Source organism: Nipponia nippon, unplaced genomic scaffold (assembly GCF_047370975.1).
Source record: "Nipponia nippon isolate SJK-2023a ecotype South Korea unplaced genomic scaffold, ASM4737097v1 scaffold_9, whole genome shotgun sequence".
NCBI classification, from domain to species: Eukaryota; Metazoa; Chordata; class Aves; order Pelecaniformes; family Threskiornithidae; genus Nipponia; species Nipponia nippon.
Genome location: NW_028262413.1, coordinates 19,522,552 through 19,536,930, shown reverse-complemented (window position 1 = coordinate 19,536,930; position 14,379 = coordinate 19,522,552). Strand labels below are relative to the sequence as shown.

Genomic DNA, 14,379 nt, shown 5'->3' with positions numbered 1-14,379 from the left:
TACGAAATCCTTCCACCTCTCTGAACTTGGGACAGCTAGAGCCAAACTGGTTGTTTTCCAAAGTTAGCAGAGGAGCCTCTCCTCCGCTAGTCACGATGACTTGGACGCATGCAAGCCACTCCTTGCCCTTCATATCCACCTGACTGCCTGTCCCAAAACGCAAGCTACCCTGTGGCAGTTAAGGTGAAGAGAGGCCTGCAGTAGAACTAGCTGTGTTAGGTCAGGCTTCTCCTCCTAAAGAGGCCCTTTAAGATACAGTTACAGCAGTCACAGTAAGATTATGACATTCCTAATAAAAATTCAACACTCTATTATATCCTATAGCTTTTTTGTTTAAAGGCCAAAGATTGTAGGTCATTAAACAGGGGGCAAAAAGAAATGGAAAAATGCAGTCACATAATACACACAAAAATGGGCACGGAAATCAGCTGCTACGTATTTCCGAGAGGAGATGTCAGTCTTCTAACATGCTCAGAGTTAAGATCTGACCACATTTGTAATCCCTCCTTCAACAAACCCGACATTCACTGGGATATTCCACAACAGGGCCCTCCTGTTCCCCTCCTGCTGAGACTCCCAAACCCATCTCCCTCCGCCCAAAGCAGAGACCAATGCTCTTACTCCTGTTCTCCAAATATAGGTGTGCTGCAGGCTCTCCTTTTTTCCCCTTCTGAAAGCTTAAAGCTGGGGAACCTTTGGTATCTTTCCTTCTTGTCAGACTCTCAAACTAGTACTTGACTTTGTGATTCTTGCATGAGTACTGTTCCTGGCTTTTTATACCTGTAACCGAGTGGAAAAACATGACTGTTATCTCCTGGCTAAGGCACAGGGCTGTCACTGCTGGGATGCAGCATTCCTAGGCTATTAGTAGCTAACAAGATGAGCAGCGTATGCTCTTGCTAGTGAAAAGAAAAAGACAGAAAGACATTTCTATCATCTCTGCTGTCAGAGTAACAGAAAACTATATGCTCAACCCAGGCCAAAGTGTTTCATCCCTTGCAAAGTGTTAATTTACGAGTCAGAATGCAAGTTGCCTGCATCTCAACACAGCCTGGTCATCCCATGCCGTCCTACTGACCTGTACAGAAAGCCAAACTTCCCAAAGAAGCAACACACGTGCAGTTCCCTGGGATGACTTATTCACTAACTACTGCAAGTAAATCTTCACTCAACAATGCACATCCTGGGTAGGAGGAAGGAGTCCCAAGTGGAGTCTCACAGTCACACTTCCCTCTCCTGTCTTTCAGCCAAACTACAAGCACACAAATAAACAAGGGAACCGGGTGTCACATTTACTCTCTTTTAAGCTCCTTCTAGTGTTTTCAGAGAAGTCATATTAAACAAAATGGAAAGGCCTGTTCATTTTCCCTTGCTCTCTAACAGCAGGGAGGCCCAAGCTAGCAGGTCAGTAGGATGACTTTATATTACCGACTTAAAAGCACGCATGGGTGGTATCGGGGGCAGATGTCAGGAAGTCCGCCAGCTGCTACACTCTGATCTAGAGCTCTGCATGGGGGTGCTACACCAAACCGGGCTCTGACTTTCTATCAACGTGTCCTGGAAATGCACACTGCCAGTCCAGTCACTGTGGAGATAAGCAGGACCTTTTAGGCCTCATACAGATCCTTTCTCTAATAAAAAGGCTTGACAAGATTGAGCCCTGGGGGTGACTAGCAACTTGAACTCAATTTATGTCACATGGCATGCTCTAAAACTAGGTTGTGATGCAGAGAGAAAGAATATTTTCAGGTACTGAAGAGACAGCTATTCCAGTAACTCAGCACACCCCTCCCACTCCACCGAAGTAGGTGAGCAAGCAACACGAGGCTTATTCCAAGCGCTCTGAACCCAGGAGTCAGGTCTCAAGAAATCAATAGACTGAAATGCTAGTGGTAGGGGTGTCAGGGTGGAACGGTTGCATGTGGCTGGTTACTGGCCTTTAGACTGTTGACCCTTTAGACAGTCATATTTTCCAAGCTCTCCCTGTCACTACAAGGGCTGAGAATCTTTTTTTTAAACAAACAAACAAACCGAAATCATAGACTATCTCATCACAAGAGAAAATTATGAATCCAGAGCCAGAGGCCTGAAGAAAAACAGTAAGTATGCAGAGAACTAATAACTACCAGAGCATCCCCCTGATCCTGGAGACAGTTTCAGCTGGTGCCAGCTCCCAAAGAGCCAGCAGCAAGGCAAGCCCACTACCAGTGCCTAGAAGATCTGCTTTTAGCAACCAGCTGGCTCCCAGGGCAGGATTTGTGCCACAGCAGCTCTGCCCACTCCTGACTCCCATCCATTCTCTCCCTTCCAGACTGAGATGATACAAGAACAAGCTGCCTACCACAGGAGGGTGATCCTTTGTATGCATTTCATTTCTAAATGTATGATGGGGTGTTTCAGAGTTAAAAAACACAAAACAGCCACATAGCTGAAAATGTTCAGCTAGGTCCTAAGTCTCAGCAAGCCAAATAAAACTCCTACCGCCTCCCCAGCACTGAGGAGTGAGTGGCTCTTCGTGCACTGCGTGCTGAGCAGCACCGGCTTCCCACCCAAAGTCAGAACAGACAAGGAGCACGGGGCAGACGCTACCGTGGCTTGGAGGCCACAGCTGCCTTGACTTCCCTGTCTCTGTCACATTTTTTTTTGCTTGCGTTGTTGGTGCAGAGACCTAAGGAAACAGAACTCCTGGGAGGAAGTGAGTCAGGAAACCTGTACTGTGTCGCAGGGGGAAGTGTGACTCAGAGTGCATGGTGCTCACCGCTCCCCGACACCCTGCAGGAGGTGATAAGATTGTGTAATCCCCAAGATAACTTGCTGCACATCCTAATTCTGCTGATCCTCCCAGGGGAGGGGTGCCTCTGCTGAGTACTGTACATTAGCTGATTTCTTAGAATAAACTGTGACAGCTCCCTGTGAGCTCATCAAGTGGGAGGGGGGATGCTGGGCTCCCTGCCTGCGCTGTCAGAAGAATGAGGAGCTACAGAAGCACTGAATTTATCAAGAGCACAGCAAAGACCTGGCAAAACTCTTGTTTAGTCTATTTGTTCTTCTTTCACAGACAGAAAGTGTAGGGACACAAGTACTTGAAAGTGACAGAGGAACCAGCTGTAAAGCAGAGGGAAGGATTTAAGAAAGAGAGAACTGGAGAAAGAAGAGGACAAATGTGGCGGCAATAGGAGGGGAAGAGACAGTCTGTGCGGTCAGGACTGGGGAAGGGACAGTCGGGGAGAGGTACATGAGATACTGGGAGGAAAGAAGCCAAGAATGTAGGCCAAGCAAGGGGTGTGAGGAGGGCAGAGAGACGACGGAGAAAAGATCATAGGGAGAGTTGTTTAGGAGTGATGAGGAAGGTACAGCAAAAACAAAATGCCCCTGGGATTGAGAGAGCAAAGAAACATTACACTGAGGGAAAGAGGCTGCCATCCATTTTGAGTTCTCAGTACACACCAGAGCCAGAGTTCACATTTCTGGGTCTCCGTCCACCTGCGTAAGGGCCATTCCTGAAAAACAACCAGAGCCCTAAAGTAGCGGGGTGGAACAAAATACAAAAAATCACGTGTTTTCAGCCATACAGGATTGTCCTTGTTTCCTCACCGTGAACGCAGGCATGAGCAGAGTTAGCACTCACAAGCTCAGCCCTTTGCCTGTATCAGGACAGCACCAGGGTCTCGGGACACGAGTAGGCTTCTAGCAATTTCTGCTGTAGAAGTAAAGCTCCCAGGTACCTTGGGGGGCCTGATGCCAGCTGAACTTCCCAACTCCCACCCTCTGCACCCTGGAAACAAAAGTGTGGCTAGAAAATTGCTTTTGCAAACAAACTACTGAATATGAACGAAGAGAGAAGGAAGCGCTCGCTGTCCATGGCATGGCTGGCACACACACACACCAGAGCACATGCTGCTGCTACACATGGGCTTTCACAAAAACTTGTCACAGAGTCAGAAAAGGCCCTGTCCTGTCCCAACTCACCAGTGTCAAAATCCACTAAACAATCATGAACACAGCATGAGTTAGGGAAATCCAGGCTTGGTTATACAGAAAATTCACTCTCAAGAAGTACCATTTTCAGAAGGGACTGTTCTGTGCTTCCCAGGAGAGCTTCATGCTCCAACACGCAGGTACACTCTGGGGCTGCAGCTGCACAGAGGTTCTGTCCATCTGAAGTAGATCTAAACTGCATTTCAAGGACTGTTTCAGAGTCCTAACTGGGCATAACGTGGCACTAAAAAATACCACACAGTCTTTCAAGTGCAGATTTGTTATGCTATTTATGTTTGAGTCAGGAGCCAGAAGTGATCAAGCCATCAATTTCAGAGATTTTACACTCAACTGAGGGGCAGCGAAGATGCTGGCTGAGACTCAGAAGACCTAAAGCCTATTGCCATTTCTGCCCCAACCTGTCAGCCATCCTGCGACAAACCACTGTGCGTCCTTGGGCTCCGGGTCCCTTTTCTCCCTCTGTTTGCCTCGCTGCTATCGAATGCAAGCTTCCTGGGTGTTGGCTGCTGGACAGTACATGCCAGTAACATTAAATGCATCCCAGACTGTAAAATGCTAAATGGTTCTGTAATGGAAATAATAATGAGTACTTTAAGTTTCAAGCCTGGTATTTCTAGGACAAATGTCACAGCTCATATGGCCTAACATCCCAGGGCTACTGAGCCTGGGAAGAGGAGCTGTGTATCAGAACTGCACACAGGAGAGCAGGGAACCAACCTACAAGTTCTGGTAGCAAAAAAAGTAACATTTTTATCATAAAACCCAAATCAAAGGAAATTCTTATTCCTCACACATGAAAATTCAAGGCTGCTGGAAAACCAGTGTGCTGGAAGTGTGTGTGTTTAAAAAATTTTAAAAAAAATCAGTGAGACCCTATACTGTAATTCCTTATTTCACTGTGATCAGTCTGTTACTCAGAAATAGGACAACCATATTTTGTTCCTGTAGGCAGTATCTGTAAGGGTACAGTGCAAGGACCGAAACTATTGGTATTGTGCTTTATAAGCATGCGTTAGTTATTCCGCTCCCTGCAAACACTCACCCACCTTGTGGGCACAGTACGGGGATGAAGGTACTCATGGATTTTTGTTTAAATGATGTTTTGTGAGCCTGACTCAGCTGCTGACACCTCCTCACCACACAGGATGCCTGCACTCTTTTGCAGCGGCTGTTTTTCCCTTTGAATCTGTGCTAATAGGAAAGCATCAGGTGGAAGAGTTTATTTTTCTAGTTACTGTTTTTCAACATGCTGCCTGGCCTAGATCAGTTCCAAGAACTGAGGCAGTTGAACAAAGAAACTTTTACAGGCTCATCAGCAGCACGAACATCACTGCTCTGGCAACTTCCCACGCTGTAGCAAGAATTTGCACAAACCAAAACGAGACCACACACAACAGAAGAGCTGAGCAGCGCATGCAGGGAACCGCCAGCGACAGCACCTTCAGCACCTCTGCAGACACCAGAGGCAGTGGGCAGCCTCCAGCACCATGCCGTTACACTTCCCCAGAAGTCGTGCTCGAGTAGAAAAACCTCCCCACCGCTGTTTATCCAGGCACCTAACCAAACCGCAGTGCTTCCACAGCGGTGGCAGGGGGAAGGCAAGCGATAGGGTTGTTCACTCAGTTCCCTCCCAAGGCCATATTCTCAGACAGGATTCACACACCACAGCTCCTTCTCTGCCTTGCAATACTACAGGTTGCTGATTATGAAGCCTGAAACTTGAACAGCAGTAAATTCCTTTAGGGGACAGGATGGGGCAAAGCAGAGGCTCGTAAGATCCCAGTGCTTCAGCCCTTCTTCCTTCACCCCCCATGCCAGGAAAAAAAATCAGTCACTTCCATGAACTCTGCACAGGTACAAAAATAATCTCAAAAAGTCATCTCATTACATGCAATTACCAGTGCCAGCTTAGCAACAGTGAATTTGACATCCCAGGTTACCCCAACCCTTCCTCATTCTCTCCTTTGTGTGTACTTTGACAGATGCCCATGCTGGCGTTCAGGCTGGGTTTATTTTCCTTCCTGGATTAATGCACTGCGGAACTGAAATCAGGAGCCAGCCCTCATCAGATCTTGACTGAGAAAGTAAAGCCCCCAGGCTAACCAAAATCAGCCTGACGACCTGTGTCAAGTGAGAAGCCTAAGCCAATTTTAGGCACAGAGGGAAATGAAGGGACTTTCTTTCTCCCCTAAATAAAGCAAGCCAAAAACGTTGAAGGAAAAAAACCTTTCGACTACTTGTGTTCGGCTAATTTCATCCATGGAAACAGAAATAGAAATGCCTACATGTGCTATGTTCTGGTCACCTTAAGCTGTTTTCTGGATCTCATCAGATTCATCACAGCCATCAGACTCAGATAAATTTGGCACTGGGGCTATGGCTGTGACAGTCACAGCTGTGGAATAACAAGCTTTGAGTCAGCCCAAAGAAAGAAGCAAATGAGCCAGTGCATTTCCAGTGACCCAGTAATAGTCTGTGTTTCCAGAGAGCTCTCTGCCTGGGGACCCCACAGGCATTAATAAACCCTCATGATCCCCAACTGAACCACAGTATCAGTACATCCTATACTACATATAGGGGAAACTGAGGTATCAGAGAACAGTGCTTGACCCCAATCATGCAGCAAGAAACAGAATCTAAATTACAAGATTATAAACTACAAACTCCTCCTCCTTATCCACAACACAAATGCAGACCCCCATATAAGTAATTTCATTTGACTCACTGGAATTTACCCTACGGCACACACAGTCTTTACATGCCTCTTAAAGCACACTATCAAACATTTTGTGCATCTGTACACAGCACCATGCTGTAACTACTCTCTCAAGGTATACCTGAACCAGGACAGTTTTGGGGAAGTCTGTGGCCGAGAAGTTCTTTGCACTCCAAAAGGCACTTTCCTTACTGAAGCATAGAGCCCAGGGAGGACATGGCCACTGGAGCAGGCTCCTGGGCTGAACAGCTGCTCATGCTTCAATTTGGATAGGCAAGATAAAAAAATAAAAGGTGGTCCTAGCATAAATCTAGTGAACCTGAGCTACATCAGGGATACATTTGGCCAATGATGTGACTTTGTATTTCAGAGTGGCTTCCAAACACCTGGTCCCAATGAATGAAGAAAGCCTTTGACCCTTTCTGTAAGAGCACATTTTGTAGCCTCTGTAGCCTCTCTTGGTGCAGTGAGGGTTAATCCAGGCTAGTGAACAAGAGGGATGAAGATCAGCTCATCTTTTCCATTCAAGCAGAGCCTGCTACAGAAAATGCTGGTTTCTCAATGCTTGGTGTCTCAGTGACTTCCAGGAACAGTGAGCTAAACTCAGCTGCTCTTCCCAGCACCAGCTGAGGGGGCGGCAGGGGATGGAACACAGCCCTGTTCTTGGAAGGCAGGAAAAAATAAGGCTCTGGCAGAGCTGTGCAAACTCTCCTCTCTCCCTCCTCCCCTCCCCAAAAGCCTCTTTCAGCATCTCTAATTCCTCACAGTACAGCTGGGTTGGTTTTTCCTGTTATCAAATAAACATAAGAACAATGCAAGAAAACTGCAGGCAATTCTCAAGCAGTGAGAGGTTAAGTTAATCAAATAAATAAACAATAAACTCATCTCCATGAGCTCCCACATGCCCCATGATTTTGCTCAGTTTAGTGCATGACCTACTGTACTTCTTAACATTTTCTTGTCAGATAAACACAGAAAGCTATAGAACCATCCAGCTCATGGAAACTATTTTTGGCTGCTTTATCTTCATGCAATACGAATTCCAAGGAATGATTGGATATTTGGACTTCTCCCAGCCTGGCTGACTGTGAAGGGAGCAGACAGTAACCTCATTGGTATTCTTCTGTGGAAACAAACATCTTTTAGAGATGACAAGTATCTGGCTTGTAGGTACAGTAGTCTGAATAAGATTCAGGGAAATAGAGCAGTCACCAGCTGTGAGGAATGTGAGCATAGCCTCGAGGCACACAAAAAAGGAAAACAGGAATCAGACTGAGTTTGCTTCATGGTTCCCCACAAGCTGCCCTTGAAATACAAGGCAGTAGCACTGAGCTGTGAATAGAGGGAGAAATCCTGCTGCAAAGTTTGCAGTCAGTAGCGCAGCTGGATGAGAATTCACACCATCTTTTATACAAACTCAAGTCTGGCCCTGAAGAGAAATAAAAGAAAACCTGTGACATCTGTGTTGGTAGGCCTCAACTGAGCACCCAGCAAACTGGCTCCCTTGTCAGGCATCTTGGCCAACAGACCCGGGAATGAATGGGCCACAAAGCAGCCCAGACTAACAACTGGTCACCCCAGGACAAGGCCATGGCATGCTGCCACAGAGGCGTTGCAGGAGAAGCTGTTCCTGGAGATATACAGTAGCTGTTCAGCAGATAAGACGTCTGTCTCCAGTGCAATTGGTCTCTCACCTATTACAAGTGTTCCAGGCACTTAAAATGCTGTGGTTTTCTGGGTTTTGGGTGGTTTTTTTCACCTGCTGGTCAGAAGTAAAATGCAAATCTGCGTGGTTACACAGGACTGATGTTCCCTGCAATGCCAAGGCCATACACACGTTTAGAAGACAAGCAGACTTCATCGTTATCTTTCATGGATTTCAGGGCTATAAAAAAAAAAAACCAAAACAGCCAGGGAACAGCACAGAAAGCAACGTAGAGTCAGCAGCAAACTACAAGACCAGTTTACGCATTGTTGAATGTTTTCCATTTGCTGATTTCTAGGTTCTCAGACACCAGCTAAGAGATTGAAGCACTCTGCTGTCCCTTCGGGACTTCTGAACTCCACCAGCATGACACACCATTTATCTCTGCTGCCTTCAATTAGAAACAGGAAGCGAAGAGTTGGGCACTAGGCTCATTTTTAGCTGTGTGAAACTGTGATGATCCAGCTACTTGCCTATAAATCAATGTAGATGTGCTGATTTACACTCTGTGAGAAGTTGGTTCACTAGCTAGAATTAAACAGAGGCCAGAGCCACACCATTTAAATTTGAACAGTGCTCTTGAACACCCTGTTCAGTCCAGGAACTGGGATCTGCTTGGTGCCTTCCTATATTTAGCATACAGTAATGTAATTGAAGCAACAAAATTAGACCCGCAAATAGACTGGTTTCTCAGTACTTAATCAAGGACCTTTTCCTAGAACTGCAGAGGGCTGAAATTAAAAGAATGTGTGGTAATCAGCCCCATGGAGGCAAGAGGAAACCACCATGAGTTTAAACTCCAAACACACATTCTGTCCAGCTGAATGTACCCTTGTTTAAATTAAACATGGCTTCACAGTGACCCAGGCCAGGGGTTGCATGAAACATTTCACAGTGCACAGCCCACATACAAGGAATTACTAAGCAGATGCGACTCTTACGGTCTGCAATTCACTGTATAGTAAGAATGTCCTCGGACCCCTATCCTTAATGGATAAAGGAAACGACAGGTCTGAGGTACCTCTGCAATAATGTTAATCTGTTTCTGTCGGCGACTTTTGTGAACAGCAACAGGTATAGAAAGGAGTGACCGAAAGACAAATCCAGTGTACAAACTGCAAAATGCATAAAACAGGCTGCAATCATACTGCAGCAGCACTTAACAACAAAGCGAGGAAAGGCAGGAGCATGCGGCACTGCGCTTATTCATATTCACTATTAATAGGTCTTACAAGATAAACTAGAAGACTCCATTTTCTGTCCTTTTCTTCTTAATCTTCTAATTTTTAGTGGGGGACTGAATAGGAGAATTAAATTAAAAAAATCTTTTTTCCGTCACCAGTTTTCATATTGCTATTAAGAAAATCTCCTCTTCGCATTCTAACCTAACAACTGCCAGAAGAATAAGACGAAGAAAATATTCCGTAAGCAGAAACACAGTCAGATATTTAAGAAGTGTTGAAATGCTTCAGAAACTGTCAAAGCTAGCAGCTTACGGTGAATGAAAGGGAGCTTCATTTTTATGTATTTCTACAGTATCAGCATCACAAGCCTCACAGTGCCAGTTAGGACATGCAAAGACATGGATACAGAGCTAAGTCAGAGGAAAGTCTTTTTAAATACATTTCGGAGCTGTATTTTCTAGCTTTGGCAATACCTTTGAAGAGGTCAGTTATAACTCCCCATCTCTTCGGCTCTCGCTGTCTGCAACTGTTCTGCAAACAGATGGAACAGCCTGTCATGCACAGAGTATGCCCCTAGAAACTTCCTCCAAACAGCTTTTGCCAAAAAAGTTTTAGGATTGAATTTACTTCTCACATGTAGAAGCTACTGACTTCTCTTGGCAAGTTTTTCCTGTGTAACATGGGATCTCTACTGGATCAAGAGAGGTGAGATAGAAAGATTAAGAGTTCCCCTGCACTGGTTTCATACACTGCATTCCCACTCCCTGCTATTGTGGGAGGCAGAAGGTGAGGACAGAGCAGGAAAAGTGAGAAAGTAAGGAGAGAAATAGGCTATGGGAACCAGACAACAGTAGCATAAATTTAAATCAGCCATTGTGCCTTTGATTCACCCTGAGGCAAGACAGCTGAGAAGGAAGGGTTCAGCTAGCTCCCCTCCCTGCAGTGGAAAAGCAGCACTGAACTCTAAAGCTGAATCTAAAAATCACTCACTTGAAGCTCCAGATACTAAGAATTGATTATGTAAAGCCACATCAGGGAAAGTGTTTCTTGTATAGCGCAGATCTTTTTCAATGCAGGTCTATAAAACATAGCATAATTAAGCTTCCATAAATATTAATAATTCCATTTGTAACTCCATTCCTAGTTCCGCTCCTTCCATTCATCTAATAATTAATATTGCTTTCACATCACCATTAAAGATACCAGCTTGATAGCAGGAACAAAAGATTAGGCCGAGAATCTTATTTGTAATGAATGGTGACAAATAATATCAGGTGCAAACTGCAAAGTGTGAGAGTGCAGAACCTGACTGCCCTAACCTCCGAATTAACCTAACAACACAAAAGCCTCTCTGATATTCACAGATATTAGCATTTCCTAGAAGAAAACCAAGAAGAAATAATTTATTCTTAAATTACGAAATACTCACTGGAGACAGAAGTACATTTGAAAAAGATGTGTCAAATGCAATTCAGGGAAACACACTCCAGTGTTTCACGAAAAGCCAAGTCACCTTCCTGTTGAGGCAACGTTAAGGAAACAGAAGTGGAATTACCACCTCTGCCATTGTGGTGAACCCATTCAAGCCGAGGACAGCAGAGCTGTAATGGAGGGTAAATGAGAAGCTGTGAGGCAAAGCTGATGGGGAGGTGGGGGACTGTGCAGAGGTACAGACAATAAACATCTTTTATCATACAATTCAAAGCAGAATCAGCATGTGAACTAGTTTAATGCTTCACCCTCAGCCTTGCCTTCTTTTTCTCCCCAAAGGCATGCTGTTCCTTTGAACAGGCTTTTCCTGACTGCTGCATGCTTTTGCAGCCAGGAGCTCAAAGGCACTGGCTGGTAAGTGGCACTCGGGCATGACTTTCCTGGATCTTTGAAGAGCTTCCTTTGGCAACATCTCACACTTTTATGCTCCAGTTTGTTATGTACGAACAGACTGGGCTTTCGCATCTCATCCAGGCCTTGAGCACATAGCAGGCAAGCCCCTGTTAGTGCCCCAGTGGAGACACAGCCAGCACGTAGAAAGACCTTCCTATAGTTAGTCTTATAAATCCTTTTTTGGAGTGGGTACAAAGGTGGGAAAATTACCTCCGCTCACAGGCATGCTCTCTACGGAGCACCCGAGCCCTGCAGCTGGACAGTGTCATGGCAAGCACAAAAGCTCAACAGTGAAAATACCTTTTCTTTAGCAGGGAGGCTCAAAGCTGTACAGACTCCATGCTCCCCTCCTAGCCCATCAAAAGAGGAATTACCGTTTCAGTATCTGCATCATCATTCAGAACATTTCCAAAGGAAATGAATTTGTAAGTAAGCAGGAGCTTAACTCACTGGTGGACAGAATATCCAAGAATAACCAGCATGCTACCACCTCCCACTGACAGTTAATCCAAAATTGATGTTGCTTTGGTGGATGATGGCTTTGAATCTCAGCCAGCTCACCTCCCTCTCAAACCAGCAGCACTTTGTGGCCTTTTTTGACCCAGAGCCTTTTTTTTTTTTGATTCAATGGCTCTGAACAACCTATTCCTAAAGAAGCTGAAGTGTCATTCTGTCCTGTAAGAGTAATGAGAGGCCTTAAATTCAGCAGGTATGCAAAGGCATCATCTCCCCCAGGGCTTGTCCCTAAGCCCACAGAGAAAGAAGGAGCCTGGGAAGACGACCTTTACTCTAAACTCCCCACATGATTATTTTGCTTGACTAAATCAGTTTCCCTTTTGGCATATTGAAACCCCAGCCAAAAATCCAGTGTCCTGGTTTTCCCCAGCATTAGAAACCGCCATCTGCAAACCACCTATCTTCTTAGCACCTCCGCTGGGGCTCTCGCCTGCAAGTTATCTGAATGTGTACTTTCTAAAATGCTTATTACTAGTCAGTGTTTTATAATACTTTTTTTCTTAAGGCCTAATAATTTAGAAATTAATTCATTATCCTTCTGTGATTCTAGCATATTATTGTGCTGTCATCCAAACACAGATCAGAAATACTTACTAAATGCTTCTACTTATTTTCATCATCATTAACAATTGCACCATTTCCATTTCAAAGAGGCCTTACACAATTCTTATTCTGTTTCAAGCAGAATGTTTAAATTCTTTATCGTCCTTGAAGATAGCAGCCAAGGATAATTTTACATTTTCCTTTTCATTTCCAGTTTTCTGCACTCCATTTCTAATTTATATTAACTGCGCCCCACTCTCCCTCCCCTTCCACATTGCTTTTACTTTTTTGTTCCTAACGCTGTCTTCACCACTGAACAATGATCAGCTTTTACGAAGATGCCTCTTTTCTGAGGGCAGAATCACAGTTCTTTGCAATATAATGCACTCTTCTTAAAGAATACCTAATTCTAATATTTTTTCCTACAAAACAATCCTCAAGTTTAACTCAAAAAGTCTTTTAACTTTGGGTAAATTATGTGCTACACTATTAGCTGGAAAAGTCGTCTTTTTATTTAGATTTATCTTTAATGAGGTCACAGTCATGCAGATACAACCAACTTCCAATCCAGCTCTGAAATCCTTTGCTCCCAGACGTGCTGGGTCTGTTAAAACACTATTCAATGATTTCTTGAAGGCCACGCAGCACATCAACCCTTCCACTCTGAGCGGCTGCACCTGCTGATCTGCGTAACCATCATGCACTTATCTTCTCTGGGTGCAGATTCCTGGACACCAGTTCCACAACAGCCACTGGGTCAATGTGGCAGCAGGGACTAACATGCACCTCCACCCCCACCACCAAGTGAGAACATTTCTGCTCTCCTTGGTATGCAGAACATCCTCCCGGTGCTTTGACTGGGTGCTGGGCTTAGAGTTAGACCTTAAAAAAGTGCTCCCAAACTGGGTGTGAAAGAAAGGGATGAAAAATATCATGGCTGGAAAATAGCACAAAGGGATGAAGCAAGAGCCTGAATTCTGCACAGTGCTGATCATGATGCAGGCTGGCAGCTGGGGATTGAGACCCCACTGCCCCGGGGGACTCCAGCAAGGACAAAAGGCAAGGCAAGGGAAGAGATCATCAGTGAAAGGAGTAGAAATATCTTATTGGATCTCTCTTGGGGCAGAACCCTCCCAGGTGGAAACCAGAGGAGAAAAATAAGAATGGAAAAGGGTCAGATGGACAACTGCATTTACTGAAAAGCTTTTAACTTCTAGGACCACAGATGCCACCCAACAAGAAATTGTTGCTTTCAGCATTCAATTAAGTGTTTGGTAAAATTCCTCCCTCCTGGCACCTTCACTGAACCATCCTGTGCAAATCCAAAGACAAACCGCCTCTGAGTGGCCAGCCCCAACTGTGCAAGATACCTCCAGCAGGCTGAAGTCAGGCCCATCAACCCTTCTGCCCAGGAAACTGGGGGTTTCAATAAATCTCACTGTGGGAACACTTCTGGCCCCAACCCAAACAGATACTTGCCTACACCTCTTGCTAATATTCCTAGGTCAGAGCATAAAATGATTCTTCAAAGTTCTTCTTTGAAGAACTGCATTTTCTGGTCTTGGAGAAGGGTAGAAAGAAGTAGAAAAAAACCTGGGTTTGGAATCTCACTGGACAAATTAGTGATTTGATTTTAAAGAAGGCCCGGTACTTGGTGTGTTCAGAACTAACCACAAAAATCGGGGTAGCTTAAAAATTGCCCCCCAAAATTGCCAAACAGGATCAATACTATGATTCAGCCAAATCCCTATCCACTTCTAACAGTGCCCAAGACTTCAAAGGAAAGTAAAAAAACAAAAAAAACCCAACCAAAAATCCATTATGTAGAATTA

At 44.9% G+C, this 14,379-nt stretch overlaps 1 protein-coding gene across 5 annotated transcripts in view; it reads right to left on the bottom strand.

The window, feature by feature from the left end:
* Positions 1-14,379, bottom strand: part of MAPKAPK3 (MAPK activated protein kinase 3) — a 135,195-nt gene that overhangs the window by 93,558 nt on the left and 27,258 nt on the right. The window contains exon 1 of one of the 5 annotated variants that reach the window (XM_087745162.1): positions 10,078-10,130. The exons of 3 other annotated variants lie outside the window; for them this stretch is intronic. The gene's annotated coding sequence lies outside the window, so the exon portion shown is untranslated. Of the gene's footprint in view, positions 1-8,409; positions 8,428-10,077; positions 10,131-14,379 lie in introns of those variants that run through there. One more of the 5 variants, XM_087745165.1, reaches the window with a different exon arrangement.